The following is a 7,885-nucleotide window of genomic DNA, read 5'->3' as shown; positions in this document are numbered from 1 at the left end:
AACTGCAACAAAAAATAGCCAGGCGTTGTGGCGGGCGCCTGTGGTCCCAGCTACTTGGGAGGCTGAGGCAGAAGAATCGCCTAAGCCCAGGAGTTGGAGGTTGCTGGAGCAACTCCGCTGCACTCTACCGAGGGCAAAAAAGTGAGACTCTGTCTCTACAAAAAAAAACAAACAAACAAAAAAAAAACCTAAAATTGAAAATTCACATAGGAAAAGGGTTGTGGCAGCCCCATAAAGAAATATCAGGTCATTAAATATGAAATGTCTATTTTTCAAATCAAAAGTTTAGTTTATCACACATATGTCAAACAAGAAGCAGTGCAATTAATCAACGTGTGCGCCTAAAATACTGATGCAAGTTTTACTGTCTTAACAGTAGCTTGTTCATGCCAGCAGCAGTGAAGCCTGGAGAGCTGAGTGGTGATGAAATCACAAAGGCATTTTTCTACAGCTTGTTGAGAATTGCACATTTTTCCTTGCAAAAAGTGGTCTAACACCTGGGAGAAGTGGTAGTCAGCTGGTACCAGGTCTGGTGAACAGAGAGCTTCCAAGTCCAGCTTTGGTAGGGTAGTTTGAGCAACATTGTATGTACAACATGTGGTCAAACGTTGTCTTGTAAAAGGGATGGCCTGTCTCTGCTGACCAGTCTCAGCTGCTTAATCACAAGCATCCTCATTTCATCCAATTGGTTGTGGTGGAATTTGGTATAATTGAGCAACCAGGTGTCATGAAGCTTAGTGGGTAAGACCAGGACTGGACCACCAAACAGACACCTTCAGCTTCTTTCGATGAATGTTGAGTTTTGGCTTGTGTTTCAGCACTTCATTTTTAACCAACTATTGTGCTGAACACTTGTGATTGTCAAAAGAATGCGTTTTTTATCACGCAAAACAATGTGGTGTGGAAATGGTTCACCTTTACGTCATGACAGCAAAGAAAGCTTTGAGACCATTTTTCTTCTGACGCTCATTTAATTCATGAAGAACCCGTCTATCCACCTTCTTTACCTTGCCGTATTTATTTCAAATGGTCCAATATTGTTGGAATAGTGACATCAAACATTGTTGCTAATTCATGCCTGAAGTGAGATGATTCGTTTCCACTACACCTTTCAGCTCATCATGGTTCACCTTGAAAAATGGTTTGGAGTCACCAGATGAGGGGGTTTTGACGTGAGGAATGAAAAAGCTTTTACAAAGGGTCTGTGCTGGGGGACCGAGGAACTTGGAAGGAGCCTTCCTGAGCAAACCCCAGGTCTGTATTTATTATCACGAAACAGGAAGAAGTAGACAAAAGCTGCTTATGTGACGTTAGCATTGATTAGGGCGGAAGCAGACAAGACCAGATAGAATGTCTCCACCTTTGTTTTTGCAAAACCAAGACCTTTGCCTTCAACGTCAAGAGACCTTTGGAATCCAGAGAATCTTTTAAAAAAATTTTTTATTAAATCATAAACACATAGATCATGTATACATTAATGCATCTATGGGGTACAATGTACTGATTTCGTATAGAATTAGGAATGCTTACATCAACTGGTTAATATATACCTCATCTCATTTACTTAATCCTTATGTTAAGACATTTATACTCTATACTTAACAGATCCAACATGTACCCTTGCAGTATGCACCCTAGGTGTGATCCCACCAGAGAATTTTTCTGCCACACCTCACAGACACATTCTCTTGGAGGTCAGTTTTCTGTCCTGTTGCATCTACACCACTCACACCCCATTCTCGTGACTCTTCAGGTGTCTCGAGTCGGAAGCAAGATGATGTTCAAGATCAGGGCACAATTTTCCCTACAACCTTGGGAAAAGTCACTTGTGTGGCTCATTTTCAAGATTACAAACACCAGAACAGAACTTCTCGAGCCATCAATGTACTGTGAGTTCCTTAGCCACATCCTTCCCAAACACTTCATTGACATTTGAGCTGTCTCTGTTGCCTTGGCTCCACAACAGAACTCACATTAAAAACCAAAAAAAAAAAACTTAGATGTTTGACTCACCTATGGTTCCACAAAAATTGTTCTAAAAAACAAATTTGAAAGGTAATCACAAGTCAAAATGTGTGTTTGAAAGAGTGAGGTTGTACCTTTGTAATAAAAATAAAATAAGTGTCCAAGTGAAATGTCAGAGAGATCGACCGTCAAACTTAGTACTAAAGAAAATCGGACATTTCACACTTAATAACATAACATTTAAGGATATTAATTAATTAATTAATTAATCCACATGAAGAGTGAAAAAGAAGGCATCATGTTGTTCGGAGGACTTAACCTTGTTTATCAAGGAAAATCAGTTTGTAACAGTTTTAAATTTCATCATCTGAAATTTCACTAGTTCCTGGTAGAAAAGAATGTAATTCTGAGAGGGCATGTGTGCACTGCCTCCTGCAGTCTTGCCCGAGTCTCTCATGCATTCGTATTTTATTCCTCAAATCTTTAGGCTTTCTGTGTGGATAATCATATCACCTGTAAGTAAAAGTAGCTTTGTTTCTTCCTTTACAATCCTTCAGTACCCACTCATGAAACTTTTATTCACTCAATGCCCATGATAAGACTTCCAGTACAATATTTAATAAAGGCAAAGATGAGTGGTATCTTTGCTTTAGTCCCAGTCTCTAAAGAGGAAGCTGTGAGTGTTTCACCCTTAGAGCTTCACTGTGGCAACCTTTGCCTCTGTATGTATTATCTACCTTGTTATTTATTCAGAGTTTGTTTATGTTTCTTACTAAGATTTTATATTTTTCCCCACAAAGGTCTCACATATATATATGTATATATATATATTATTTTTTTTTTGAGACGGAGCCTCAAGCTATCCCCCTGGGTAGAGTGCCATGGCATCACAGCTCATAGCAACCTCCAGCTCCTGAGCTCAAGCGAGTCTCCTGACTCAGCCTCCCAAGTAGCTGGGACCACAGGCACCCACCACAACGCCCGGCCATTTTTTAGTTGCAGCCATCATTGTTGTTTGGCGGGCCCGGGCTGGGGATTCGAACCTGTCACCTTGGGTGTATGTGGCTGACACCTTAGCCGCTTGAGCCACAGGCGCCGAACCAGGTCTCACATATATTTTGCTAGGTTCCTTACTGGGCATCTTATATCCTTTTGTATAAGATGACTTTTTAAATATACTTCTTACCACTTATTGCTATTAGGTAGAAATGCTACAGATTTTTCTGTGTTGATGTTGTATAGAACAAGCTGAACTTGTTTATTATACTTATCTGTGTGAATTCTTTGAATTTCTCCTATTATGAGCACAAATAAATAATAACACCTTTGTCTCCTTGTTTTAAAGTGCTAGTTTTTTCTTACCTTATTTCCTTGTCTAGACTCTTCAGATTCTCCAGAACTGTGTGAATGTTAGCAATGATAGTGAACATATTTTCTTATTCCTACATTTAATGGAAACACTTATGAGATTTCATCAGGCTTGCTAAGTTTTTAGATGTTAAATTCTATTTTAATTTTTGTTTTGAATTTACCAGGATTTGTTTTTCTATCATGAATCCTAAATTTTTGTTTTGAATTTATCAAGATTTATTTTTTTCTAATCATGAATTGGTATTGAATTCTCCACTTCTTTAAAATGAAAATTTGTTACCTTTTTTAGTATATAGGTCATCCTACATTATTCTTGTATTTTTTAAAGTAACCTCTACTTGAGACTGGGCATGGTGGCTCATGCCTGTAATCATAGCACTCTGGGAGGCCCACGCGGGTGGATTTCTTGAGTTCATGAGTTTGACCAGCCTGAGCAAAAGCGAGACCCCCTGTCTCTACTAAAAATAGAAAAACTGAGGCAAGAGGATTGCTTGAGCCCCAGTTGGAGGTTGCTGTGAGCAATAACGCCACAACACTCTATTCAGGGTGACAGCTTGAGATTCTGTTAAAAAAAACAAAAAGAATAACCTCTACTTAGTCATGTTATTATGAGTAAAATTTGCTAATATTTTAAGAGTTTTATCTCTACGATTAAAGACAATGAACCCACAGTTATCCTTTCTTATATTGTTTTTTCCTGTTTTTTTGGATTAAAAGAGTCACAGAGATTTCTTTATTTTCTACTCTCTAAAAGCTTGTGGTTATCTACACCGTGAAACTTTGTTAGACCTGTACAAAACAACTGAAATCAAACAACAGGGCAGCAATTAAATCCTTACCTATGAATAATAACATTGAATGTGAATGGTCTAAATTATCTAATCAAAAGACTTAGAGTACCTGAAAGTATAAAAATAATATCTATCATCTACAAGAGATGCACTTCACCTATAAAATGCACACAGCCTGAAAAGGATGGAAAGATATCCCATGCAAATATAAAGCACAAAAGAGAAGTATCTATACTTGGATCAGATAACACAGATTTCAAGACAACACCCTAACCAGTGGCAAATGTGGTCATTATATAATGATAAAGGGGTCAGTTCACCAGAGGATGTAACTAGATAGATAGATAGATATCTATATATATGTAACCACATGTATATATATTCATATAAATATATATACATACACACACACACAGAGGGTGTCAAAAACTGTATACACATTTTAAGAAAGGAAAGAGTTGTATTGAAATTGTAATGTCCACACAGAGGTGTGCACTTGCCCACCCACCTAACTGCTCCCCCAAGGGAGCAGCAACAGGGTGACAAGGGCTGGGGGGACTGCTGCTCCCTCCCCCAACATCTTACTTCTTTTCCCTGGAGACCCTGAGAGGGCAAGCCCTAGGTACTTTGCCCAGGAGTTTCCTCCTGTAACTGTTTAAACATGTGCCTCATTCAGACAAAAAGAACCTCTAAGTGCGCCATCTGGAGAAGAGTTCAGGCCCACGTTCCAGGAAGAGAAGCAGAGGAAAGGAAAGCCAGTGTCACAGGAAAGAACCGCAGGGTCGGGCGCATTCTGTGAAGATCTGTGCTTGAGTCTTTAATGAGCAGTAATGTGATAAAACAGCTGTAATAACAACGGAGAGCAACACAGATCTGAATGCTGACAACAGGAAATGTATCTTCCTAATACCATAGGTGGGTATGAGATTTTCCTCTCCCAAAGCATGATAATATTTTCTCATTTCTAAAATATGGAAAATGGAGAAAAATCAAAAGCAAACAATTCACCCAGCTGCCCAGTGCCCTGGTTGCTCGCTGATGGCACTGCAGCTCTTTCTGCCTGTGGCTTTGCTGTGCTCGCCTCCCACAGCTGTCAGCTTCTTTCCACTCACCAGTCCCTAGAGCTGGGCTAGACGTCTGCGGAGGGTATAACTGAGAGCCCCCGAGTATCCCTCTTCAAAATATTCTGTCAGCCTTATGTTTGACTACCGCCTCAACAACTCAGCAGTACCCCAATCCTGCGTCTGGAGATGCTGCAAACCTGAATCACGACTTTCAGGTTTTGCCATAGAAGAGGAGCTCAGAGACTGGGTCTGGTCCCGGGAGCTGAAGGACCCACAGCTTTCATCCCCAAGACGAGCCCCCTTTCCTGGCCATGCCCATGGCCTGCCTTCTGCCCACGGCAGTCCGTCTGACTACTCAGGAGGTCCTGAATGTCATTGACATTCTGAAAATGAACCTTCATTTTAGCTGAAAGTCAAGGCTGTCTGTCTATTTCCCCAATCTTCCCTCCTCAGCTGTCGCCTTTGTGAGTCTTCACAATGACTGATGTCACCACTCCTGAGGAGGTGGTGCTGCACTGGCTTCTGGTCCTGGTTCCAGGCCCTCCCTGTCCTTTGGTCCAACTTACGCTTCTTTCTCTGGAGACACATACACACACATGCACATGCACACACACATACACACACACACACAAAACTGTGTGTTCTCCAAAACTGTGTCATTCCCCATAATTTCTACTTCTCATGGACCCCAGAGACCATCTACTATAATGTGCCTGGTTTCCAGGTAGAATGACAATACCCCACATTTCTTGAGCATTTTCTGTGCTTCTGGGACTGTGCCACACGTTTGGCTCATATTATCCTGTTTATTCTCTATGTGACCCTGTGATGTCCCTCTTTACAGATGAGGAAAAGGAGGTGAAACAACTTGCCCAGGACTACACATTATCATGCCATTTTAGGGTCCTAAAAATCTCCTTCTGGTGGGACTTCTGGGGAAAATGCCCAGATGCTGGTTCAGAGGGTGGGCATGCGCTGGGGGCAGGGATTGCTGTTCTGTGCTTGCCCCTCCTCCAGAGCCAGCACACATGCCTGGGTCTATTGGTCTAAAGTGCCAAATGGAGCAGAAGGTTTGCCTCCAGCCAGGCCTGGCTTCATGTCCCAACTCTAAGTGTCCTAAGGAATGAAGCCTTGGAAATGGAACTTAAAATAACAGGCTTACTGTTTTCATATCTAAACTGAGGGCAATAATATATATCCCACAGAGTCATTTTGTGAGCTATTATGATAAAACAATGACCAGGAGCCCGTTAGTGTAGGGCTAAGGTGTTGCAGATGTCCAACCAATGATGTCTATTATTGCTTTATTATTCCATCAGCATTTTTAAAACCTTGCTCAGAACTCTACCCATTTATTATCCTTCCCTTCCCTTCACCTGTGGTCATCTCTCCTTTCTCTGGGCCCCCTCTCCCATTTCATTCACCTCGCACCACTAGGGAAGCGGCACCCCAGGCCCTAACCTGGTCTCTGCCACCTACAAAGGTGCGGCTCATCCTAATAGCTTGAAATCGGTCACCCTGGGCTCATCTCCCCCTGCTTGGAACAGAAAGCCATCCTGGGCCGCCTTGCATGACGTCGATTCTTCTGTTTCCAAGTTAAGTCTTCATGCTAAAGACCTGCGGCAGGGCTACGAGGCTTTGGGCTGCTCTTCCTCTCGCTGTCTGGTGCAGCTGGCCAGTAGCTCAGCTCCAGAGCAGCTGGCTCAAGTCCTGGGGTGCGAGGGAAGCCCTGTAATCCCACAGAGCTTGGTCTGCACCAGGGTCAGCTGCATTCATTGGTATTGGTGGCAGGATAACCAGGCCCCAGGAGGCTTCTCCTGCTGGCCATGGTCAAGTCGGACGTGCAGTGGGACTCTGTCCTGAAAATAGATAGTGATAGCCCTGGAGGCCAAGGATGACAATAGCTACCTCCTGTCAGTGCTGAATCTGGACAATGCACAACTAGGAGAGAGAAGATGGCACTGCCTGGGCCTATATGTGGATTCTTACTCCCAATCCACCCAGGCCTTGAGCATTTTCACTGACTCTTGGTCTCTTGGGTGTTCCCCTGGGAAGAGAAGCAGAAAAGCCCTATCCCCGGTCTCTCGGCATCCCGGCCTCTCCCAGAGGCCCATGCCCTGGTCTCATTACTTGTGGTGGAATAAGGCTATGGAGGGCCAGCTCTCAGCCTGGTGCAGACCCTGTGGTCTCTTTTCCCAGAAGGTACCTATCTAAATATTTGGAAGATGACCTGTGGTGCTCAATCCAGGGCCACCAGCCACTTGAGACCATTGAGCACTGAAGTCATACCTAGTGCAGTAGCCCACACTGAGATGGATTGTTAGGTCTGAAGCCACATTTTGAAGACTGTGTAGATAAATGAAATAACTCATTCATAACTTTTATATTCATTGAATGTTGAGATGATTATATTTTGGTCATCTTGAAATCTTTGGCACAATATTTTACTTGTGCAATCTTCAGGGGAGATGGTCAGATCCTTACATTATCAGTCTCTAACAGTGCTGTTAAATAGAAATAAATGTGAATCACTAATGCAAGCCACAAATTTAAAACTTTCTAGTTGCTACATTTAAAAGGTAAACAGAAAAAGGTAAAATTGGTGTTAATACTGCTGTTAGTTAATCCAAGATGATCAAAATATAATCACTGCCTCACTGTGGGCTATGGGTAGATCCCAGCTTATCTGGACCT

Source organism: Otolemur garnettii, unplaced genomic scaffold (assembly GCF_000181295.1).
Source record: "Otolemur garnettii isolate 467f Iridium unplaced genomic scaffold, OtoGar3 scaffold00028, whole genome shotgun sequence".
Classification (NCBI taxonomy): domain Eukaryota; kingdom Metazoa; phylum Chordata; class Mammalia; order Primates; family Galagidae; genus Otolemur; species Otolemur garnettii.
This window is presented reverse-complemented; position numbering follows the sequence as displayed.